The 27,260-nt window shown below is 37.6% G+C and overlaps 1 protein-coding gene across 1 annotated transcript in view; it reads right to left on the bottom strand.

Moving 5' to 3' along the window:
- Window positions 1–14,591: 14,591 nt before the first annotated feature.
- Window positions 14,592–27,260, bottom strand: part of LOC133823082 (uncharacterized) — a 33,153-nt gene continuing 20,484 nt past the window's right edge. The window contains exon 2 of the mRNA XM_062255673.1: window positions 14,592–15,005. The gene's annotated coding sequence lies outside the window, so the exon portion shown is untranslated. The remainder of the gene's footprint in view (window positions 15,006–27,260) is intronic.

Here is a 27,260-nt window from a genome sequence, read left to right as displayed (position 1 = left end):
TACCCCTAGGCTTGCCCCAAGCCGGGTATTGGACCTTGTTGTGACTATTCCACTAATCCACTCACTATGATCACCTTGAGCTAAATATTGTAAATATATCCACATAATAATGTGGTCTCAATCATTTACGCACATATCATCACATTTATGCCCGCAACAGGCCAATATTACAAATATACCCTTATTATCAAGAATGGGCCCACATGCATATTTAATCCACATAAACATGCATTTAAATCCATCTTATCATATAAATTATGTATGTCATGTAGTCACACATTTATTCAATTAATTCAACATGTATATCCATTATGCCCTCCAAGCATTGTAATCAAGGCACTTAGCCTTAAAAGTGAATTCGGGTCGTTACAACTATCCCCCTCCTTATTGAAATTTCATCCTCCAATTTTTTCAATCATCTTGGGATACCAATCCCACAAATCTAACTAAAGCCACGAAGTCTAGTCCTTTACCTTCTTATCCCTTATAAACACTCTCACTAGAGTGACAGTCTTATTCAATAAGACATCCCCTCTGAAATTCTAGGGTCTCCTCACCCCATCAGCGGTAATATTTTACACCTCTTCCCTTGACATGGGCACTAGTAACACGTTATGAGCCACCACCCATACTAGGGTAAGGCTAATTCATAGGCCCCTGGCCTAGTCCTTGGTAAGATCTCGGAAGTCTATTAAATCAGGAGTCAAAACTCTGCTTTCTTTCCCAAAATATCTTATCCTTTCTCGTCCACAATACTTGGAGAAATATGAAGTCTCCCATCCCGGAACTCCATATTCCCATGCTTGAAATTTGTGAACTCTTATGTCCTTTTAAATAGGCAGACACTTCTTCCTTAACAATCCTAATAACCCAGACCAATTATGGATCACCATACTTCCTGTCTCTCATTTCATTACTTAGAATATGTGCTTCTCGCTCCTTATCTCACTGTATCTTATTCAGAGTCACCCTAGTTGTTGACTGGTTTCCATCACTGTGACTATTCAATCAAGGGACTACTTATCTCAACGCCCCAACTACTTACATATTTGATGTACAATTCTTAAAGTCTGAGTTATTCCTTCAAATTGTCAGTCTATCTGGAGGTAACTAATAATTCTAGGTCTCATTCTTATATTTTTTGGCCTCTACAACCTTTCCAGAACTTGGGAAATAAAGGGTCTCAATCTGACACCATCAATTTCAGTATCCCACAGAGACATACAGTCTCCCATCGCCCATACTCATTATTGCGATACCCGTTCACACGAACCGATGTGTGTTAACTCAATTTGATGAGTCAGAACTTTTCATATCCAATCATCTTACTTGCAGTCTAATGTAGTCCACCCTTACGGTCAACCACTATACCTTTTTGCCTTCCAATACACAAATTTTGATCCCAACATCCATTAAAATTTCATGATACAATATTCATAAAGAGGTAGTACACTACTCATCTGGAATCTCCACCTCAACACCAGGTTCCATCGGATCACTCATCAGATCTTCCTATCTTAACCCATTCATACTAAAATAGTAGGATTCTTAACCATTCCCACAAGATCTCCTCCCTGAATTTCATTGTCCATATAGACATGTCTACCAACTATCAACTGCATATACTATACTAATCTTGGTCATTACCTCATCTGACTTTATTGTAATATGTGGCGTCTTATCCAACTGGCACAGACCTTTCCAACTCAAGATGTCATCTTCCATGTTAATTTTCTCTATGCAATCAAGGATTTCCAATATGAATCACCCATTAATTTCCACTAGGGCCTTGATCTCAAGGTTATTCTTCAATGGGTGACCAAACACTTTAATTCATTATACTAGTGCACGCACTACCATTCCATAGGTGCCGTCACTGCACCCTAACTGTGGCTATCTGGAATTACCGTCAACCTAACGCCTCGTGTAGAACATTTGTGTTCGTATCCCTTCATCTACCATGAAGCACGGAAAACCATCATTTTTAGTCTGTACACGGGCGCACCCTAGTCTTCGACGCACCACCTTATAGTTTCGTGTCTTAAGCAAAGACAATATCCATCATGTCATCCTTCTATATCATTCCATTGCATACATATTATAATACCATAGTGTGCTAACCATTCCTTATTCTATCTTCTAAAAACCCAGTACGAAACTATCCATTCAGACAAACTTTAGGTTCTTGTGTTACCTCAATCTTGGGTATGGCTGTCTTCAAAGATGCTTCAAGTAGCAGCCAACGTATCTTACTGGTCTCACTGTACTTCTCACCCCCCAGGCGTTCTTTCAGCAATTCCTTTGTGGTTTCTAACTGAATCACTTCATACATGATCCCATCACCTCCCATAACGTGACCTTGAATACCCTTGAAGAAATCGAAGATTACACTTTCTGAAGCCTTAACTGTAACCCTGCTTCATTAGTCTTAGTATTATCAACAAAGTGGTCATTCACGTTCTGCTTCCAACTGGGAGTAGACCAATCACTAAATGGGTAAGTCGCCAATCCCTAAAACACATCCCTAATCAATCTGAACATGGCTTGTCCATGTAATTCCTGTCCTCTCTCTGCTTGTTGTACTTACCTGTGTCATTGGAGCATTAGTCAGTTAAGAACCTTCACTGATAATCCATCACATCCTACTTGGTGCAAGAAGTAATTCCTAAAATGTCTCTTTCCTTGATCCTCATCTGGTAATAACCAGATCGAAGGTCAATTCTTGAGAACATTGTCTTATCCCACAACTGGGCAATTGAACCTTTCATTCTTAACAAGCGGTGTCGACGTGTCCCGTGATGAAATGCTCCGTCTGATCAATCCTCACATCAAATACGTCTTCAACTAAACCATTAATTCATTCTGCTGAGCTAATATCACTCTTCATGATGTCCCTGATACTGATTTTATTCGTACCTTAATCTCGTAGCGTACTCAACGATTCTTTGTGCACCCATCTAAAACCTTACTGGCCAATCCATATTTTATTCGATCTAACTGATATATTCCAAGTAGTACCTACCACAATATCTAGGCATCCCGTAGATGCAACCAGGTCCTTTCCTTTTAAATCAAGATGTCACCATCATCTCTTGTAATCCATTGTTGTCCCTTATTTAAGAGATTAATCCATACTCAGGATCATATCAAAATCCTCATATGACGACCCCAATCAATCTATTATAAACCTTTTACCAATAGTACTCTAACCCTTCTCTTGGAGGTTACCAATTTTTCCAGCAGGCACTAATATCTCAAGCCCCATCGTATAGCAGCCTTGAAGTATGTGCCTCATATCTATATCTCTTCTAGGAAATACGTAGCATCGAACCCATTCAATTCAATATATAACAATGAACGAGAACTAACAAATCAACCGGTCGCCTCCGAGGGACGAGCCTCGGGCTCTGACTGTACCAAGGCAAACCCTCAAACTGGGGTCGAGTAATCTATACTCCTTGGTTCTTCCAACTTCAATTTCAGGCAATCCTTCCTGACATGCCCAATCGTTCTACATAGAAGACATACCCTCACTCGGCGTCCTCCCAAATGGCATCTCCCGCACTTGGCATGTACTAGAAAACTTCACCAGGCCTCATTGCTGCCCTGGCGGCCATCCTGTAAACTATAACCCCTCCTATCAGGTCCAGGAGTAGTAGTACTATCAGGGATCCTTCTTTTTTTGTTACTGGGCATCTGCCCCTACCTGATCTCACAAATGGGAATATTATTGCCTAAGCTTCCTGCCCTATGGCACTCTCACTCCATATCTCATCTCTTGCATCTTCTATAACAAGGCCCTCCCTACTACCCAAGCATAGATAGAAGTCTCTTGCATTGGAGCGACCCTAACATTCTGGGCCATCCCAGAGTTCAGTCCTCAAATGAATCGTTCCTTCCGGGCCACCCTTAGGCCGACCTGCAAACAGATATAATCACAAATGCACACTGCATAGCAAGTAATCAGTGGTAGCATATACAAGCATGCTCATCCAGATATTCTCAGTTACAGATATGTTCGTATTCATTAATAAGGGTTTAAGCCCCATTCACAACTCGGGTGCAGTTTTCTTACCTCAAGTCCCGAGTTGCTAGCGTATGGCAACCCGAAGCACGATCCCTAATCCTGAGCCATTGCGGTACAACCTAGTCACAATGCGATAATTGACAGCCATTAAAATCCTAAACCAATTAAAAGCTTTGGGATGATATACGAGTCTCCGAGACCTCGAATTCTACTAAACCGGGTAGTAGAATTCAACTCGAGCGCTTAGGTTAAAGTTCCCGTCATTAAAACCTGAAGTCACCTAAAAATGACCAGACAGGCCGCGACTTGCCCCTAAGGGCCGCGGCGTGCCTCTCAGGACAGAGAGCCCCCAGACTAGAAAAAGGATGAGGGCCGTGACTTGCCTTAGAGAGTCGCGGTGTGCTTCCACAGCAGAAGCTTCTACCTGCCCTGGGTTCACTTGGGTCGCAGCGCCCTAAGAACAGGGTCGCAACTTGACCCTACGAACCCAATATTTCCCTATTTTTCCTCAGCCAAAAATCCATCAAAACTTCCAAAATAAATTCTAGAACTATAATTCAATCTACAACATAACACCAATATGATCCCAGCAACAAAACCCCAGCTCAACAAACTCAAACTTCCATCCAAACTCAAATTCATAATCTTAAACCTTAAAGCTAAGAACAACCATAAAACTAAAATAGAGCACCATTGAAAGAACAATTAAAACTCATCTTAGCTTTGAATTACTCCCCCTAGCTGTAGCTAACCAACTTCTAGACCTCACGTCTTCAATTCCTCAAGCTTTCAGCCACCAATTCCCCTTAGTCTCCTCAAAAATTCACCAAAGTTGAGAGAGAAAGGGAGAGGGTCGGTTGGAAGGAGAAAGAGTGTGCCCTGGACTTGCTTCCTTGAGCTTCTACCAGTTACCACTACCTAAGCTAACCCAGAGGTAAGTCTATCCTCTTGACCAAAAAGACCATAATGCCCGTAAGTATACCCTTATCTTCTAATGCCCTCGAGGGCAAACACATCATTAGGCACCTTCCCCGCTAATCCTCGAATTGTCTTATAAATTCCCAATTAATCCCAACATATCCTATTATTCAACAAATAATTGCAAAGTAACCAATAAATCATAAATACGCACAAAGTCCCCAAAATATCCCTAGGCTCGCCCCGAGCTGGGTATTGGACCTCATTGTGACTTTCCGCTAATCTGCTCACTAGGATCGCCTCGAGCCAAATATTGCAAATATATCCACATAATAATGTGGTCTCAATCATTTACTCACATATAATCACATTTATGCCCACAACGGGCCAATATTACAAATATTCCCTTATTATCAAGAATGAGCCCGCATGCATATTTAATGCACATAACACATGCATTTAAATCCATATTATCATATAAATCAGGTATGCCTCATAGTCACACATTTATTTAATTAATTCAACATGTATATCCCTCCAGGCACTTAGCCTTAAAAGTGAATTCGGGTCGTTACAGATGATCCGTCTATCCCTCATTGTAGGTATTTGAATAGGGATAATATTGTTGTCTTGGCTGCCCAGGAAACCCTCCAATGTTATTTACTTGCTCGTGAGCATTCTCTTGAAGAGTAGGACACATATCAGAAAGATGTCCCACCATCATGCATATACCGCATGGTCTGGCCTGTTGTCCTAAGGTCAATTGTTGCACCATGGAATTAAGTTGAGCTATTTGTTGTTGCATTGGAGTGCTCACTTCATTTACCTTCTGAGGTGGTTGCGATGTTTCGTTTCTCATCCCAAAATGTTGTGAATTAGCAGCCATATTCAATATTAAATTCCTAGCAGCATCAGTTGTCTTGTCTTTTAGAGCTCCCCCACTGGCTGCATCAATCATGCTCCTCTCCATTAGCAATAACCCTTCATAGAAATATTTGATAAGGAGATGCTCACTAATTATTGATGGGGGTAGCTAGCACACAACTTCTTAATCGCTCCCAGTATTCATAGAGAGTCTCTCCACTGCACTGTCAAATCCCACAGATTTCCTTCCTTACTCCTAACCTTGGATGCCAGAAAATATCTCTCCGAGAATAACCTCTTCATCTTATTCCATGTGTCCATTGTTCTCAGAGGTAAATAATATAACCATTCCATAGCGGAGTCCGCTAAAGAAAAAGGGAAGGCCCAAAGCTTGACTTGTTCCTCAGAAATCCTTGTCGGCTTCATAGTTGAGCACACTACATGGAACTCCTTAAGGTGCTTATTCGGATCATCACATGCAAGTCCATGGAAAGTTGGCAATAAATGAATAAGGCCAGATTTTAGCTCAAAGTTTACCTTAATGTTTAGATATTGAATACATAGCGGCTAGTGGTCAATATCAGGTGACATCAACTCCTTCAAAGGTATATTCTGATAGTTTTGAGACATAGTTGCCTAAGATTTTTTCGACGACTCAGAATTGTCGTCTGATGAATCTGAAATATCACCAATCTTAAATCCACTAGTTGTGAAACAATTTGTTAATACAATTGACTTGAAGTTATTCTTGGAACAGTGGAAGATTCTTGAGATGGATTAGATGATTTAAACGTGAAATCTAAAGGGCAAGAAATAAGAGAAAAATAAGTTAGTAATCAAAAAGAAAATTGAATAATAAAAAATGAAAGTAGACACCGGCAACAACGCCAAAAATTTGGTGAGTGTCATATGTCGTACCAAATTTACTAAAGATTTTAGTTTTAGTATTACCAACTATTTCAGCATAATGGTAAATACAGGTCGAACCCACGAGGGCCATCATTCAATTTATTATACAAAATTAGAAACAAGAATTTAATGGGGGATTGTAAAGTTTAAAAATGAAAAACAACGTAAAGCAATGAAATAACGAAGTAAGCAATTGAACTAATAAAAACAATTTTAAGAAACGATTAAGAATTAATTATCCACCTTCATCAATCATTCAACATTAACAATGATTACTATTATTCTCTATTCCAATTGAACTATTAACCCCGCAAATTGTTGGGTTTTATGCCCTTATAAAACCATGACGGACATATAATGCAATTTTATATTGTCAATAAAAGAAGTAGAAATTATTTAGTTTGACAACCGTGTTGCTTGCTTATTTTATTACATGATTCTTGGAATAATACAAATATTTATAAAATCTCGAACATACAATTATAGCAACTAGGTCACAGTGGATTATAATTATATGTTCAAAAGAATGAGTCCAAAGATTAAGTCAGTGCATTGGATTTTTATTGATCTAGTAATCTAAGATATGATCTACTTACACATTCAGGGTACGATGTCTTATCAAAGACATTGATCAAGTAAATAAAATTGGATGTATATGGGTACATTGGACTAGGACCGATATTGATTATTGATATATAAATAAGTATGTTATGAATCTAATCAATGTCACAACGTTGACCATAGGTCAAGTTCATCTTAATTTTGAGTGATAATATTCTTTTAATTTTATTAGTGTATCCCTACGGTCTATCCCATACTTACATCTTGGAGATTTAGTAGTGTAATTGAGTGTTAGCATTAATCATAGATATGAATCTATAGCTTCTGTACGAGAGGTGAAAATATGAGTTCCTAAATAGCTTAGTCTAAAAGGGTAATTGATTGAGCGCTCATATCTGTGATTAAGTTCACGGATTTATCATTTACAAGGGACTTAGTGGGAGTTAAGGATAAAATACAAATGAGAGGTAAAACGGTAATTTTCTCCTGTCTCATTAGTAGGTCATCGATAGAGGATTGATTGACTGTAACAGTTATAACAATGGATAACGTATTTGTGGTTTGGTAAAATATGTTCTATGAACTCAAGAGTCCAATTCTAAATCTATAGTGGAGTCATGAGGAATTAATAAATTGTGAGATAATTTATTTAATAAATATACTCACGGGAATTTATTGTAGCTTGTATTCATGGATCCATAGTCCCCTTGTCGTCTCTTATCAAAGAAAGTTTAATAGTCTCAAACAAACAATTGATTTAATTATTAATTAGAAATATCAAATTGACTAGGTCAATTTAGTGATATTTATATGTAATAAGAATTTGGGAATGAAAGAGAATCTTTGGGAAAATTTATTAATATTGATATATTAGTGTCAATATAAATAAATAATATTAAATAAAGTTCCAAATTATAATCAGTTAATTTGAATAAGGATTTATTTATTTATTTATTTTATTGAAAGATAAATAAATAAAAAGATTTTGAATTAAGGCTCAATTGGGATTTAAATTCAAAACAAATAAATTGGGTCCAAGTCCATTCGTGAGAGCACAATGCTTTGATTTTTTGTTTATTATTTTAATTAATTCAAATTCAAACAAAGCTCATTAAGTCTTAGTTGATTTATTGAGTAAGTGAAAACCTAGACAATCTAATCCTTTCTTGGCCGCTCATTCCTTTGTTATTCTCTCTCTAATTCTATCTCATGTGTTGAGAACTTGTCCACTCTTTGTTAGACTTGATTTAGAGATAGGCTTGGAATACTTTGGCACAATCTACCTGTTTAGATTCTTGGCAATACATTGCTACCACCAGGAATTAAAGGTTAGAGAATCTAAAAGAATGGGTAATTGTTTCACTGCATATTCGTAAGTCTCTACATCTTTGTGGTTGTTTTAATTTACGAATCTTATGTTCATATATATGTCATGCTATTCTATGTTTCTATTATGTTTTTTTAAAAATAATAGGGAGCATGCATCTAGATTTCAATTCCAAGATCTTACATAGATAACACTTAAGCAGTCAATTATCTTAGTTTTCATATCACAATTAATTAAAGCTAAGCACTCATTAATTAATTCTTTTTACCAAGCAATAAACACATTAAGCATGCAATTCATTTAACCTAGGTTATAAACTTCATCACAATTAGAAGCACCTTTGACATTGCCCTTAATTGCAATTTATCACCAAAAACCTAGAGTTCTAAATGATTAGGTGAATAAAATCCTAAGATGATAGTAGAATAATGCAAAACTCTAACTAGCAGCCGTCTAAACAAGATTTTACATTAGTCATAAAATGTAATAACCAAGGTTATTATTTTCTTATAAGCTCCTTAAATATGATCTTAGGTTAGATTTAGTTATGACTTGAGTTGTGGAATAAAGATTATTTTAAGCTTAAATTATTTAAGTTATGATTTTATGACTTAGATTTAATTATAGTTTAGGTAATTATAATTATTTTAGCATATGATTAAATTAGTGTATAGTTTTATTAAGTATTTAAATGCACATGTTATTTGATGTATTAAGAAGTGAACAAGTGGCATTAAACTAAGTCCAAGTATTAGAATTAAAATGAAAACCAAAATAGATTAGTCTTAGGCTTGGCTCAAAAATAGGAAGGATTTGATTTTTTTTTTTAATTTTAAAGATAGGTAAGTGTACGCCCTGAAAATCAGCACATACCTTGTTGAGACAGCTTGGGTACATCGAGCTAATAAAAAGTCGTAATCGATGCACCACGTGTTCACCTCTCATCCAAGGACATTCGGTGCCCTCCCCTATACAAATAGCTCGAGCTGATGAGACATTTAGCAACCTATCACCTGGAACCATTTTGTGTAATATGGCATCAAAAGGCACGAGCTAGCATTATGTTAAGCTCGTGGTACGCCAAAGGTCTGACGTACCTCAGGGTCTTTATAAAGTTGACCACGCAATATAAACGTGCATAAAACAGACATCACATGTCTGTTTTATTCCCAAATTCTCAGATACGCAATATATACGTGCGTGATCAGACACCACATGCCTGATTTAGGCCATGCCGCCCATTACCTTTTTTATCTATTGATTAGACCACACTTCAATGTAAAATTTAGATATTAATCATCAATGTCACAAAGATGATGTGAAGGATCAAGAGATCACGGGATGACTCTAATACCTACCCAGAGATCATTCTCCTATAAATACTAAGATCCTGGGTAGTGCAAGGGGTTAGATTCTTTCTGTAATGCAAATACTCTGTAAAAATAGAGAGAAGTTTACAGCAATAATATTGACTCGTGGATTAGGGGGATTTTAACCTCTGAACCACGTAAAAAGGAGTGATCATTTTCTTTTCAGCTAATTTCCAACATCCTTGAGTATTATCACTTTCTTAGTACGATTTATCATTAAGCACTAATCCATCCTAGTTATTCATATAATTCACTATTGGCGAAAAACCGCGTCAACAGTTTGGTGCTTTCATTGAGAGGATTTAAATTAGTGCTATCGCGAAAAAAGTTTATCATGGTGGTCACTCGTTCAAGGCATGGTAACGAAACAGATTAGAATGATGGGCAGGAGGTTCACCATACTGCTGTGTCCAACGAACAAAACCCAGAGATTCAGCAACGATCGGGGAAACAGGCAATGGGCCATGATGACACCGGAAGTTTAGCGCCCCTACCGCCAAATCCGAACCCGGGTTACCTGACGATGGTGGAGATGGAAAAAATGCAGTTGAGGAGCCATCTAGCCAAAGCAAATAAGCAAATCGAGGAAGTCTTGGCCCGGCTACCCCCTCTTGCAACAAACATTAACGTTGGAAAGAGGCAAAGCAGGATTCACAAGTCCCGCCGGGATAGTCGGCCCAGGCCCAGTCAATCGGTTAGAACCTCAACCCCGAGTTCTATGCCCATGTCGCACCATCACCAGGAAACTATGTTTGATGATTTTCCCAGGGACCATCAACGAGTCAGCTGGTCAGTCAGAACTTCAACCCCAAGTTCGGCTCCACCTTCGAATGCACCCAGGAGAGCTCGCGACGATTCAAGAAGGAGGTCTGGGGGGAGCTCGCGTGGCCAACCTGCCCCGGCTAGCCCTCCCACGCAGCGATCAGATCGCCAGACACAGAGTGCTAGAGGCGCTGGAGCAGAGTGACCGCGGGCTAGTTTGGTCCGACCTGACGAAACTAGAATTGCATCACCAATCAGACATCCTCCTTCGCCAATAAGATATCCATCTCTTCCTCATCCTGCTCGAGACATTCCTGCATACGGAAACAGCAGGAGGAATCTTCCTCCCGCTGCTCCTACTCATCCCCCACGAGCACACGGAAATGTCCCAGATCCTCACCCTCGACAGCAGGCTCTGGTGGAGATATGAGAAATCATCTAAGTTCGGGACAAAGCCCTCCAGCCGCCCCACGGACCGACCTTCGAGATCGCCTCAACTCACAGAGGGGAGATCCGACCAGAAGTGAAAGTCATGCTCGCCAAGAGGATGGTCCTTACGAAATACGTGATGAGACATATAGCTCGAGCTGATGAGACATATAGCAACCTATCACCTGGAACCATTTTGTGTAATATGGCATCAAAAGGCACGAGCTAACATTACGTTAAGCTCATGGTACGCCAAAGGCCCGACGTACCTCAGGGTCTTTATAAAGTTGACCACGCAATATAAACGTTCATAAAACAGACATCATGTGTCTGTTTTATTCCCGAATTCCCAGATACGCAATATAAACGTGCGTGATCAGACACCACACGCCTGATTTAGGCCATGTAGCCCATTACCTTTTTTATCTTTTGATTAGACCACACTTCAATGTAAAATTTAGATATTAATCATCAATGTCACAGAGATGATGTGAAGGATCAAGAGATCACGGGATGACCCAAATACCTACCCAGAGATCATTCTCCTATAAATACCAAGATACTGGGTAGTGCAAGGGGTTGGATTCTTTCTGTAATGCAAATACTCTGTAAAAATAGAGAGAAGTTTACAGCAATAATATTGACTCGTGGACTATGGGGATTTTAACCTCTGAACCACGTGAAAATGAGTGATCATTTTCTTTGCAGCTAATTTCCAACATCCTTGAGTATTATCACTTTCTTAGTACGGTTTATCATTAAGCACTAATCCATCCTAGTTATTCATATATTTCACTGTTTGCAAAAAACTGCATCAACAACAAGATTAGATCTATTTGAATTAAGTGACTATGTATCAAGAAGAGTTAGATAAGTAAATAAAGTTTTCGTAACTTTAGGGTACTGTAACTTCGGGCCTAGTTTTTACCTCTTTATATTACGATTGTGAAAAAATAGTATTTCTAAAAAGTTGTAGATAATTTAATTATCTATCCAACGGTATGAAAATAACCTAAATCGGACTTTTATAGCTTAAGTTAAGTTAATTTTTACTACAGAAAGGTCCAGAGTTACGAGATGTAAGATAGTAGTTTGGACTTTGACTAAAGTTTGAACCAAATGGAGACTATGTGACATACTTGGAGATGATGTAGCAAAAATAAGGGAGTAAGACTAGGCTGGCCAAAACCATATAGTGGAGGGAAGGTTTTATTTTCAAAATTTAAGTTGAATAGTGTGGAGAAAATCAAGGAAGAGAGTTTGGGTTTGAAGCCTATAAATAGAGACCTACCCTTCACCATTTTTCTCACACTCAAAAACTCTCAAAAACCTCTCATATCAAAATCCATAGTCCCAAAAGCTCTCTCCATTTCACAATAAACACTCTACATAGCCATAGCCGAAACACTAGTCCTTTTAGTGCTTGAGATCTTTTTCTTCTATTTTCTTTATTTTGCCTTAAACACTATTGCCTTTCTAAACCCTATTATAGCCAAAATATTGAACCTCATCAAGCCAATATATAGCCAAAATCTACCCAAGTATCCAAACTCTTGGTGTTATTGTTGGAGATAGACAATAGAGAGAAGACTTGGGATTTCATCATTTTGGTTTTAAGTTGAATGTATGACTTTATGATGTTTAGAAAATTCTTGAAAGTATAGTTTTATTATAAGGCTCTAATATAAATATCTTATGTTGTATTTAAGGTTGATTGGACGTTTTCTATAGCAAGCAATCTCTTCTCTTTCTTTTTCTCTCCACACTCAAGGTAAGGAACATATGTTAGATTGTATGTGTTATGATATGTTTATATGCTATGTTATGTTTATGTATATATGTATGTATATGTTTTATGTTGTAGTCACTTGAGAAATATAGTTGCTTAGATAGCAAATAAATTCCAAGATTTTTATCATTATCGTAGATTAGAGTTATGATTAAAACTACCTCGATTAGTCGATAGAGGACCTAGATGGTTTATCATATATTATTTTGTGATTTAACATACCTCGATTAGTAGACAGAGACCTAAATGGTTTTATCACATACTACGGTAATGAGTTAATTTCCATTAATATTGTAGTCCTATGTTTTATGATTTACGTTTTTACGTCATATGTTTTATGATTTATGTTTTTAGTCTTATGAGTTATGATATGTTTTAGTAAATTTTCCTTGTTGGGCATTAGGCTCATTCCTTTTAAATTTAGATGGTGCAGGAAAATAAAGCTTGGAAGGCGGGACAGATTCATGGAAACTTTGGCATGTGTATTGGGAGAGGACTGAATGAATGGACTGATGGGAAAGATCGATGATGACGTTTTGTTTCAAGTCTTTTTAATTATGCATTTATGTTTTATTTCCGCATTTAGTATTTCAACAACTAATTAAAGGTTTTGTTTTCTTTATGTAAGAACAATGGGATCCCGTATTTTAGATTTTTATAATAAAGTTTTATTATTTTATGTATGTATTCCAAAATAGTAGTTATGTTTAGTAGTTTTTTATGGTCCGAGATTTTTAAATTAGTCGGGTCATTATATAAAATTAAGCACGGAAGAATATTAGCAATTCAATATTAAGGAATAGAAGAAATAGTAATATCATTTAAATCAAGAAATCATGTCTAAGATTTTGAAATAACCCTTAACCTAAAAAGAAACTACTTCATATCCTCAAACATAAACATAATCATAGTTCAAAATAGTATAGAATAATAGAGTTTAAGAAGAAGAAAAGCTAGAATGATGAATATAGATGATGAACAATTCTCCTCCTATCTCAAGTTCTCTCCGAGTTTTTGTCTCTCAAAACGTAATTAAGAGTTATTCTAAAAATTAGCCCTAAACACTTTTATAGTCCCCTTGAAATTACAATTAAAATTTAAAATTTAAAACTGAAAAAGCATCGCAGGGCGCGCCCATAAATGTGCATTGTCGCAGCCTCGGTAGTCGAAATGCAAAAGCACTGGCTCAGGCTGCAGCCAGCAATATCCATTATCGCGGTCATGAGTCTCTATTCTATAGGTCGCGACCGTAAACGTCCACTGTGTCGGACATACACACTTTTTCCCTTTTCTTCATTTTTCTTCAGCAGTTGAGATTTTCTTCAACTACAATTACTGATGGTATTTTAACCATAACTTCCTCGATATAGCTCAGAATTTGATGATTCAAAAAGCTATGGAAAGCTAAGATCAATATCTAAAACTTTTATTTCTAGACAAATTTCCACAAGTTTATTAGAAAATTATCAAAATCAAGTGTGAAGTTTAAAACTTGTAATGCTTAACCTAACCATTGCGTGTAAAACATCACAAATTCATTATTTTTCACCCAAATGTCCTGGAAATCCTAATATCATAAAATAAACTAACTAAACATATAAATAAATAATCAAGTGCATAATCATAGAAGAATAATGAATTAAAAATAGATAAAGTAGATATTTATCAACTTAACATTTCACAATTACAAATCCATAACCTAAATCATGAAGTAAATCCAACCCAAATTCCAAATGTAATAACTCAAATCAATAGGCGAAACCACCCGAAATTCCAAAAATTAGAGATTTAATAGAAACTGAAATAAAACTAAATCAACTCATATTAAAATAAAAAAAAACACACACACACAAGGAAAAAAGAAGAGATGAGGAATGAAGATCGCATGCCAAACTCCACCCATAGCGACCTCCCCTGAATTTGCCCTTCGCAGCCTTGCCTGAATCTGGATCAGTGTGCCCAGATCTATCCCTCATGACCTCACCTGAAGCCCAAATCCACCTCTAATCTTTCTTCCAAGCTTCGCTCAAGATACAAGTCATCCCCTACCTGCTTTAGTACAAGGAAGAAGAAGATGAAGAAGAAGAAGAAGAAAAAGAAATTGAATGGTGTAGAAGAAAGAAGAAGAAAATATGATAATGAGGAGAAGAAAATCGGGAAAAACGACGAGGAAGAGAGAGAAATGACGAAAAAATTAAGTTTAACTTTTTATTAATTTAGATTTAAATTAATGAATGTTAATTTGTGTTTAATTTTGTTAAATTATTGTTAGATATTAGGTTTAATTAAAAAGATATTTTTGATGAATTTTTATATTTTTTATTATTTAAAATATAATTTATTATTATTTTAAAATAAATTAAAATTATGACATGGATCAATTAAAGGTTGACGCCTGTCAGTTTACTTAATCTAGTCAACACTTAACGAAGCTGGTCTTGATGAATGCAAGAAAAAGGTAAAGTTAGGTGGCCTTACCATAAAAAAAAAACTTGAGTATATAAGTGTATAAGCAAGAAAACATAAGGTATTTTTGCCACAAATATCCCTATATAATATTTCTTTCATCATCATTTTTGGATTAATTTTATTTTTAGTTCATGAAAATATTATTTCACAAAAAAAAAAAAAGAATGTTTAAAATTTAATATTTTAAATATTTTTGTCTTACCATTTTACTCTCTTATATTTGCTTAAATACTCATTTATTCTCCTATATTTTAAAAAATACCAAATTACTTTCATGTGTTTTGTTTAAATGACTATTTGCTCCGCTATTTTTTCAATAATACACGTTCGAACAAATTTTTGGTAGAAATTAATTTCAGTACACAATTATACATAATTTAATTTACTTAAAATTATTTTTATTTAAAATATTTTATAAAAATATAAGAAAGAAATTATTCAAATAAAATATTAATTTACTATTTGAAATAATTTTTTTTTATTAAAGTGTGAAAAATAAAGTTTCGTTTTCTTAAAATTTTTATAAATATAAAACAATTGTGAAAATTTAGTTTGTTAAAGTTTGTAATTAAGTCAAACAAATTAAAGTGTGAAAAATAAAGTTTCGTTTTCTTAAAATTTTTATAAATATAAAACAATTGTGAAAATTTAGTTTGTTAAAGTTTGTAATTAAGTCAAACAAATTAAAATATATTTATAAATATTTTAAGAATTTTTATTTTTAAAAATATACTTTAGTTTTCACAATTTAATAAAAAAAATATTTCAAATAGTAAAAATAGAGTTAAATTGAAAGGTATTATTGTTATGATAAAACTAATTCTACCAAAAATTTATTTAAATATGTATTATTGAAAACATAGGGTGCTAATAGGCATTCAAATAAAACAAAAAAGTGTAATTTAAGCAAAGCACAAAGGTGTAATTTGGTATTTTTAAAAATATAGAAGTATAAGTAGTTATATAAGCAAAATAAAGGAGGTAAAATTATTATGAGAAGTTTACAAATATATGTTACAAATAAGTTAGCTTCTATATTAACGGACAAAAAAGAAATGGTGAATTTTGCAAACAAAAAAGTTTTAAACATGAGAATTCAATAAAATATATATATATATATATATAATGGATTACCATAGTCTTACACAAAACTCTCTCTCACTCTTTTAGTCCCCCCACTCTCCCTCACGACATCTCTCTTTCTTTTCTCCTTTCTCATTCTCTCTTTCTCTCCTCCCCCACTTGGTTCCTTCTTCTCAACCCTACACCAGCGACACCACCTCCGCCCTCCACTAGCTATGTAACCAGGCACCATGACGACTGTTTTTTCTTCTTCAGATCTAGCTACAATCAATTTAGATTTTTTTCACACTTGTCTAAGTACTCAGTTACCATCACGATCGGTTGGGATTTCTTTTCTTTTTCAGACTTGGTTAAGTAACCAGTTACCATCACGAGCAGTTTAGTTTATTTTTTTTCATATCTGTTTTTCTTTTTTCAGACTTGGTTAAGTAACTAGTTACCATCACATCACTAAAAAAACTAAATATTATTTTGATGATGGTAACTGGTTACCATCATATCACTAAACAACTATAAAAAAAAAAAAAAAACTATAGTGGTAACCGGTTACCACCACATTATTAAAAAATTCAAAATTATTTATACAGTAGTAACCAGTAACCAGACATCATCAACACCACCATCACTTCAGAATTGTATGCACATGTAAAAACAATAACAACAATTATATATTTATACATATTTATAGATTTGTATACAGTTTTATAATCGAATATATTTGTATACTGGGTATAAAGTATATTGTTATATGTATATTAATTATTAATATATGTATATGTATTATTAACCTAAATATAATAAAAAAATCAGTTGGAAAAATATCTGTAACGACCCAAATTTGCTAATAAGGCTTGGAGCCTTGATTAGTGTGCCTGGAGGTCAATAATTGTTAAATTGTATTAACTTATGTGAATTTAATGAATATGTGGTTAGAATGCATGTTTAGGTGAAATAAATATGCATGTGGGCCCCATTTGGTTGTTAGGGGCAAATTGGTAATTCTAGCCCGTTGAGGGCATAAATGAAATATATGTGATGATGTTGATATAACGGTGATATATTTGTGATGCACGTTCCGAGACAGTCCTAGGGAGCTAATTAGTTTAAAAGTCACAACGGGATTAAATACCCGACTCGGGAGGAGCCTGGGGGTATTTTCGGAATTTTATAAATTGGGTTTGGGGATTTTTGGTTAATGGCTAATGGTGTTCTAGTAGCTTGGGTAACCATAGGTAACCATTGAGGATGGTTACTCTAAGTGAGGAAATGGTATATTTGTAAGAAGTTAGGAAAGGTCTAAGTTGTCCTTGAGGATTAGTTAGAGTATGGGTTAGATGGAAGGGTAGTTGGGTCATTTGGTAGCTGGTTATGATGGGATAAGGCTGAGGGAATTTTAGAACGGTTTAGAAAACAAAGGAAAGAAAGAAAACAGAACTTCTCAGCTCTCTCTTCCTTCCATGCGATTTCTTCTTCATCTCTTTGGTGATTGGAGAATTGTTGAGTTTTGGAGGATTCTAGGCTAGGGTTCAAGGGATTCAAGGCTGGGAATTGGGGGATTGACCCAGGCTCAAAGGTAAGTTTTACTCAATATCTTGATTGAATTCTGCAGAGAAATAGTTAGGTTAACAACTGATATGTGTGGCTGTTTGGTGGATTCTTGAGGATGAAGCTTGCTTAGGTTCAGTTTGGGAATAAGAGGGATTTTCTTGGAGTTGGACTTGGAGAAGGTTCAGGGGCGAATTTCTACTTGAGGTAAGGGTTTTATGCATCTCTGTTATGTATTAGCTGCTGTGGTTCAAGTTTTATAGTTTTAAGCCAATTTGTGAATTGGGGATTTGATTGTGTGTTTAGGCTTGTTGTTGATGTTTCTGAGTTGTTAGAGGGTCTATGTGGGGTTTTGAATTGAATTTGGGACTTAGGTATGCTTTGGGGTTAATTTGGGAGTGTTTTGGCTCGGGGAAAATGTAGGGGAAAACCCAGAATTCTTGGTTCGCGAAGGGGCGCCGCGGCCCTGTTCTTCTACGTCGCGGCGCTAGGTTGCATCAGGGATGGAAGCCACACTGGGCGCCGTGGCCCTAGGCCGTTTCTGGGTAGGGAAAATTCAGTTTTTAGGCTTTTGCTCAAGGGGTTCGGGGGACGCTTCCGCCACCTTGTGTAGGGGTCCGGGAGGTCCCGAGAGCTCGGGATTGGTTCCGAGAGATGTTTTAAATTGGTTAATAATGGGGATGCTATTTATGTGTTGTGACTAGGTTCTCATAGAGGCTCAGATTAGAGGACCGTGCTCGAGGGTTCAGTGTTTAAGGAGCTCGGGACACAGGTAAGAAAACCACTATTCCCATAGAGCTTGTATGCAGGGCTGAGCCCAACATGTTTGAATTGTAGGGCGTAGCCCTTTGATTGAATTTGTTAGTATTCATTATATGTTTGTTATGCTATGAATGCGATTAGATGAATGTTCGGCGAGAGCCGGGAACGGTGTAGGCCGAGGTCGGCAAGGGCTGGTAACGGCAAAGGGTCGGGAACGGCATTGGGTACGTTGAGTGCTAGACCGAGTACGGCAAGGGGACGGGAGCAGCGTTGAGCACGTGGAGTGCGAGTTGCAGGGTGAGACCCTAAAGGATACCTAGGATATCCTCACGGTGTGGACCGCGAACCCAGGGCCTGGTGAAGCGCCTGGGACGGCATGGTCGTATGTGTTTAGCCTATTGATGGCCTGTTTAACTAATAAATGTTTGTTATGTATATGTTATCTGCTTGTGAGGGTTTTCTTGCTGGGCTTCGGCTCACGGGTGCTCTGTGGTGCAGGTAAGGGCAAGGGGAAAGTCAACCAACAATGAGTACGGAGAGTGTGAAGCGGCGCGTACATGTTTGGCCTGCCTGGCTGCCACGGCCAGTGGTTTTGGGAGATGTTGTACTAAAACCTAGATTTTTTCGTCTAGTCGACTTAAATTTGTAAATTATACGTTGTAAATATTTCTAAACAGTTTCATGGGATCCCAAGTGTCAATTACTCAACGATTTATAGTAAATGGAATTATTTTCAAAGTTTATTTCATTGTTTATGATTTAATTACACTTTTGAACTAAAAACCTCGATTAGCGAGTTAAATGCATGTTTAAAACTCACTTAGTAATGACTCTAAGGAAGTAGGGCGTTACAACTTGGTATCAGAGCGAGCCAAGGTTTATTGGTTCTGGAGATTGACCGAACATGTACGCTCGCTGTTAGTGACAAGCTTGACTCAGGGTTGGTTGGTATGAATGATTAATATGCTTGAATATGTGTTTAAATGCCCTGTTTCCCTGCTTGTTTATATGGAGCATGATGAATGAGTTGACGTATGCATGAGATACTGACAGGGCCTGGCCCTTGACTATTGTATGTGAGATTAAAGCGTGCTGAATAGTATTGTTAGTGCATGTGGATGAATATTGGGATAATGGTTTGCGTATTGAGTGTATGTGGTTAACTGCCTAAATTGAATCGATATGTTATTTCTATTTATTGGCTTGTATGAAGCATGATGAATGTGGGTATACTTAGTTGTGATAAAATTCAGTAGCTAAACGTATGACACTGTGGATTTGGCCTAATATGCTCTATGTATGCATGATAATTGTGGTTATTTGGATCTAGTTGTGGATTGGTTCAGGGCGTGAACCTCAGGGTTGAGGAGTTTGATCAGTAGTGGCAGATGAACTCAAGTTGATTGTGCCTAGGATGGTTAAGTGGACTTGGCATTGTTCTGTAGGGGAATTCTAGATAATAGTTGGATCTAGAGACCTCCATCTATCCCTGAAAGCTGCAGCAGATGGTCGCTAGTGTGTGAGTAAGCTGTGGAGTTTAATAGTTGAGACGGGACAGAAGAACAGCGGACTTCTCTGAGAAAAGAGCTGCTTTGTATGCTTTGATAGTAAGGTTGTCAGTGTTGGTTTATTGTGAGGATATGGACAGACAAGGGTATTATATGAAAGGCCTAAATGGTGTTAACCTCTCGTTTTGAGGAAAGTTTGGGTTGACAAAGAATTGGTCAGTGGATGGGCAAAGTTAATTCCACCCTTGGTTAAGAGGATGAGAGAACATGATTAAAGGGTTGTGCTAAGTATTGTGGCAGAGGGATGCCTGGAAATGGTACTCGGGCCGAGGTATTGGCATGATGGGTTGGAAAGAACTCAGACGGTGAAATGATAGAAGAGGTTATAAAGACATGGTTTGAACTGTGGAGACTGGTGGGCTTATAAGCTTGGTTTGGAATGATAGGGTAACAATAGTGTAAATCAATGGGTTTTGTGAATTGGGTAATTCATTTCGGGAAAATTGATGCAGATGGATGTAGTTGGAAATGATGATGACCCATTTAAGGATTAAAACTCTGGAATAGTCCAAAGTATTTGGGCCGCTCCGATGTAAGAACTCATCATCTATATGTGGATAGCGGAGAGGGCCAAGTTGTTCGAAGAACTGGGGATGATGTATAGAGCATGAGTTCCAGAGCTACAAATGGCAGTGCTTCCTTTGATGGAGTTTAGTAAAGATAGATTCTCGGTAATCGAAGCAGAAGAACCCCGGATAGTTTTATGGTTCCTAGTTTTGTCAGAAAGGGGGGAAAATCTTATTGATAAGATAGTCGTCAGGATAGTGATGGAAACCAGTGAAGTTGTCTACTATGCAGCAGAGGCAGGAGATGCCACCTGGGAGGATGTCAGGTGAGAGCATGGCTTCTACATAGAATGATTCGGTATGTTAGGATGGATTTTCCATGGCTAGGGGATGGAAGACTGGAATGCCTTATTACATTTGAAGCTGAGGCTAGTTTTTTCAAAGTTGACCGGTTAACTGGAAGTTCACGTTTCTAGATATATAACGGGCTGGAAGAGTTCGGTATTGAGAGTGTGTCAAGAAAGAGTTGGACATAAAGCATATGTTTCAAGATACTTTGCGAGGGGCTAGAAATATTAAGAGGAATTAGGAATTTTTGGAAGAGGAATTAGGGCACAGGTGATAGAAGGGCTCGTGGTGAGAGTAATAGAGCTTGTCATATGGAAGTCTTGGTATGAGTCAGAATGGGAATAAATTTGTTAAGAAACAACCATGGATAGTGGGGAAAATCAATTGGAATACTTTGGTTAGACGGTATAGCAACTAAGTTGACTAGTAGGGATTCAGGTAGGTGTACAAAGAAGGATTGGGCACGCTCCATAACTCGGCTACAGATAGGTTCGGTATCAGGGACATTATGAAAGATGATAATGGTTTGACAAGGGAAAAAAAAACTACTGAAGCAGTTGAAGAAGTTTGATCACGAGGTGAATTAGTTAGAGCATCGCATTGTGGAAATTGTTAGCATCATTTGATGAGAATAAAGAGTTTAGATACCCGGGTACTAGACAGGACAATGTCTCCAGGAGTTGATCTACGGTCTGGTTGTCACCAGCTGGGGGTCAAGGAGAGAGACATTTCAGGAATCACAGCTTATACCGGGTAAGGTGTGATGAATTGGTAACAAAGGTTCTTAATTGATTTAAGCGTTAGCGACTCAGGTGAGCTCTACAGGTAGAATGTATAGGAACTGTACGGACAAATTTCCTTCAAGGTTTATGGACGGTGTGAGGGACTACTCCAAGTCAGAAGTAGAAAGTGAACGATTGTGCTGAAGATGTTAGTACTAGAGAAGCAGAGTCACAGGCAAAGCTCCATGAAGTGTCGATTTGGTCTCGCCAGGGGTATTCAGGGTAAAGCTACAAGAAGAAGAGGGGACAGGTATGTAGAGGTTTGGTTTGAAGCCACAGAGAAGCTACTAAAGAACGTCTGAGGGATAGAGAGCACAACAAGTTTGGCAAACGCGTCATCCACTACACAAATATCTTTGCAGAAACCTACTCCGAAGATTGGGGGAAAACATCAGAACTTGAAGATAGACTGAATGGATAGTGTTAGATCAGGAGTTCAAAGGACAGGGTAAGAATTGATTAGCGCTTGGTAAAGCGGGGATATGCATGTTTTGGGTTGGATAAACTGTTACAGTGTAAAGAATCTAACTTTTGGTGAAGATAGGAAACTGTGAGGGGTGCATCACAGGTTGGGGCACGCCCAGGCTTAGACTGATGAGAGGATGGATTAAGCCTCGTGGGAAGTAAAGTGAGAACATGGTAAATTTACTTGATTTAATGGGTAGGCAGAGTACGCATAGTAAAAGGTACCGAATATTTGGTCATTCGTAAGAAAGATAACACTAAGACCCAGATTTAGTGAAAAGCAACAGATGGGTGATTGGTGTTTGGAATCCTCGACTGTACGAGGGGAAATTTAATTGGAGGCGGAACTCCTAACTGGGAGACGTGTGTTAGTCAAAGAACAACGCCACGGATTGTAATAGAGTGGACAAGGCAACGACTGGGATTGGTGTTGCGTTAGTATGTTATGATAAACAGGTGAGTATCACTGGACTATGGAGTCCAAAGTGTTGGCTTTGGTTGAAACAGGGAAGAACCCTGTCAAGGTAGTACAAGTTGGGATACCAGGATCGGATGAAAGATCCAATGAGAATTTGGCGTAGAAATGAGAATTCTAAATGGGTATCATTCCACCTCCTAGGGTATGTTGTACCGGGAGGGTTGAGCGGGTGACAGAATTCAGTGTCTTCTTTTGGACACAGGAGGGTAAAGTGATGTGGTGGTGTATCATAGGAATAGACCACGTTGGACTATAAGAAAGGTGTTTGGACATGAAAAGTTTTAACTCAGCTGGATGAGTTAATGTAGTTGGTTCAGGTGAACTGGTAACAGGGTAGAACGTCAATGGTACTGAATTGAGACCCTATAATATTCTAAGTTTTGGAAGGGAACTAAAGAACGAAGAGAATAGAGTGGGAACCTGGAATTATCGGTTGGTTGCAAATGGAATAGCAGTCTGAGAGCTTAACAGATATCTTAAGGAATTAAGTGTTAAGTATGCGAATACTTGAGATGTTAAGGAAAGTGTAATCCTTGATAAGTTAGTCATGGTGACAAATACTGGCGTCTGGCTAAGGTAACATGAACATAGGACATGGTAAGAGGTGAAAGATAGTGAATACTATAGTTTAGTATTGGTCTAGAGGGAAAGCCAAGGAGGTTGTTGGAATTCTTAAGGCAGGAATGTCTGCCTATCTAGAAGAATAAAAGAACTTGTACATTGTTAAATTTTGGAAAATAAAGTTCCAGGATAAGAGATTTGTGTCTCTCTAAGTAAGAGCAGACAAGGAATAGAATGGTGTTTAGAGAAAGAAAGGGGAGTTCTGACTCCTGATTCAACATAAATTCTGAAGTTGTACCAAGGGTTATGCCAGGGGCCTATAAATTGATCTCACCCTAGTAGGGGTGATGACTTATGGGTATTTTCAGAATCAGGAATAAGACAATGGGGTGATCATTGTGAGCTAAGAAGGCCCTGAAGTTTCAGCAGGGTTGTGGTGTAAGCAGGGGGCTTACGAAAGTATGGCTATTAGACAAGATCTTGTGGAACAAGATTGTTACTCTCGTAAGAGTGTTATCAAGGAGTAAGTAAAAGTGGTGGACCTTGGAAATCATGGTCAGAGGTACGGGGTTTACTGTCTGATGTGTTTGGGTAAATTTCGAGGACGAAATTTTTATTAGGAGGGGATAGTTGTAACGACCCAAATTTGCTAATAAGGTTTGGAGCCTTGATTAGTGTGCCTGGAGGGCAATAATTGTTAAATTGTATTAACTTATGTGAATTTAATGAATATGTGGTTAGAATGCATGTTTAGGTGAAATAAATATGCATGTGGGCCCCATTTGGTTGTTAGGGGCAAATTGGTAATTCTAGCCCGTTGAGGGCATAAATGAAATATATGTGATGATGTTGATATAACGGTGATATATTTGTGATGCACGTTCCGAGACAGTCCTAGGGAGCTAATTAGTTTAAAAGTCACAACGGGATTAAATACCTGGCTCGGGAGGAGCCTAGGGGTATTTTCGGAATTTTATAAATTGGGTTTGGGGATTTTTGGTTAATGGCTAATGGTGTTCTAGTAGCTTGGGTAACCATAGGTAACCATTGAGGATGGTTACTCTAAGTGAGGAAATGGTATATTTGTAAGAAGTTAGGAAAGGTCTAAGTTGTCCTTGAGGATTAGTTAGAGTATGGGTTAGATGGAAGGGTAGTTGGGTCATTTGGTAGCTGGTTATGATGGGATAAGGCTGAGGGAATTTTAGAACGGTTTAGAAAACAAAGGAAAGAAAGAAAACAGAACTTCTCAGCTCTCTCTTCCTTCCATGCGATTTCTTCTTCATCTCTTTGGTGATTGGAGAATTGCTGAGTTTTGGAGGATTCTAGGCTAGGGTTCAAGGGATTCAAGGCTGGGAATTGGGGGATTGACCCAGGCTCAAAGGTAAGTTTTATTCAGTATCTTGATTGAATTCTGCAGAGAAATAGTTAGGTTAACAACTGATATGTACGGCTGTTTGGTGGATTCTTGAGGATGAAGCTTGCCTACGTTCAGTTTGGGAATAAGAGGGATTTTCTTGGAGTTGGACTTGGAGAAGGTTCAGGGGCGAATTTCTACTTGAGGTAAGGGTTTTATGCATCTCTGTTATGTATTAGCTGTTGTGGTTCAAGTTTCCAGTTTATTGGTTCAAGTTTTATAAAGTTTTAAGCCAATTTGTGAATTGGGGATTTGATTGTGTGTTTAGGCTTGTTGTTGATGTTTCTGAGTTGTTAGAGGGTCTATGTGGGTTTTTGAATTGAATTTGGGACTTAGGTATGCTTTGGGGTTGATTTGGGAGTGTTTTGGCTCGGGGAAAATGCAGGGGAAAACCCAGAATTCTGGGTTCGCGAATGGGCGTCGCGGCGCTAGGTTGCATCAGGTAAGGAGGCCACGCTGGACGTCGCGGCCCTCGAGGGCTAGTGCTGCGGCCCTAGGCCATTTCTGGGTAGGGAAAATTCAGTTTTTAGGCTTTTGCTCAAGGGGCTCATAGGGACGCTTCCGCCACCTTGTGTGGGGGTCCGGGAGGTCCTGAGAGCTCGGGATTGGTTCCGGGAGATGTTTTAAATTGGTTAATAATGGGGATGCTATTTATGTGTTGTGACTAGGTTCTTGGAGAGGCTCGGATTAGAGGATCGTGCTCGAGGGTTCAGTGCTTAAGGAGCTCGGGACACAGGTAAGAAAACCACTATTCCCATAGAGCTTGTATGCAGGGCTGAGCCCAACATGTTTGAATTGCAGGGCGTAGCCCTTTGATTGAATTTGTTAGTATTCATTATATGTTTGTTATGCTATGAATGCGATTAGATGAATGTTCGGCGAGAGCCGGGAACGGCACAGGCCAAGGTCGGCAGGTGCCGGGAACGGCGTTGGGCACGTTGAGTGCTAGACCGAGTACGGCAAGGGACCGGGAGCAGCGTTGAGCACGTGGAGTGCAAGTTGCAAGGTGAGACCCTAAAGGATACTTGAGATATCCTTACGGTGTGGACCGCGAACCCAGGGCCTGGTAAAGCGCCTGGGACGGCATGACCGTATGTGTTTAGCCTATTGATGGCCTGTTTAACTGATAAATGTTTATTATTTATATGTTATCTGCTTGTGAGGGTTTTCTTGCTGGGCTTTGGCTCACGGGTGCTCTGTGGTGCAGGTAAGAGCAAGGGGAAAGTCAACCAACCATGAGTACGGAGAGCGTGAAGCGGCGCGTACATGTTTGGCCTGCCTGGCTGCCACGGCCAGTGGTTTTAGGAGATGGTTGTACTAAAACCTAGATTTTGTCGTCTAGTCGACTTAAATTTGTAAATTATACGTTGTAAATATTTCTAAACAGTTTCATGGGATCCCAATTGTCAACTACTCAACGATTTATAGTAAATGGAATTATTTTCAAAGTTTATTTCACTGTTTATGATTTAATTACACTTTTGACCTAAAAACCTTGATTAGCGAGTTAAATGCACGTTTAAAACTCACTTAGTAACGACTCTAAGGAAGTAGGGCGTTACAATATCCCTAAAAGTAAATAAAAAATTAATACCAAAACTTTTTACTTATATGGTATATGTTAATAAAATTATAAAAATATGGGAAAAAATCTCATAATAATGTAAACAAATAAAATATGTCATACAAAACTTAAGAAAAAAATTGTCATAGTTATCGCGGTTTTAAAAAGATAATCCCATATATTTTGTAAAAAGAAATGTCCTATTTGTCGCACTTTCCTCAATTGTTATTCCTATTTATGTTTCCAATAAAAGATGTAAAAATAGAGATGAATTTATCACAAAAAGTTAATAAATGACATATTTAGTACAATATTTATAATTGTGCTCCAATACACATAGATGTAAAATTGAGGTAAAAAAGTTTACATTTAATGCCTATAATAAATAAGATATCCAAAATAATAATAAAATCATTAGTAATGACAAAAAAGTAAACATTTAATGCCAAAATAAATAAGACACCAAAAATAATAATAAAATAATAAATGATGGCAAAAAGTTAAATAAAAAAGTAAACATTTATTGTTGATCCAAATTTGAATCATGTTATATTATGACCCAAATTTGGATCAACTTTTAGCATTTGTCAAATTTGGCACAACTTTTAGCACACCATGTTTGAAGTGTGTTATATTTTAGTAATATATCACAGATTTGCATCTCCATTGGAGATGCTCTTAGGATCACAAGCCTTCAAAAGTCACAATTTTTTTTTGTTAGGTTGATTTTAAGATAGTTTTTAGAACATAATTTAATGT

This window comes from Humulus lupulus, chromosome 3, assembly GCF_963169125.1.
Source record: "Humulus lupulus chromosome 3, drHumLupu1.1, whole genome shotgun sequence".
NCBI lineage: Eukaryota > Viridiplantae > Streptophyta > Magnoliopsida > Rosales > Cannabaceae > Humulus > Humulus lupulus.
The sequence above is the reverse complement of the archived record's forward strand: the minus strand, read 5'-3'. Positions and strand labels throughout refer to the sequence as shown.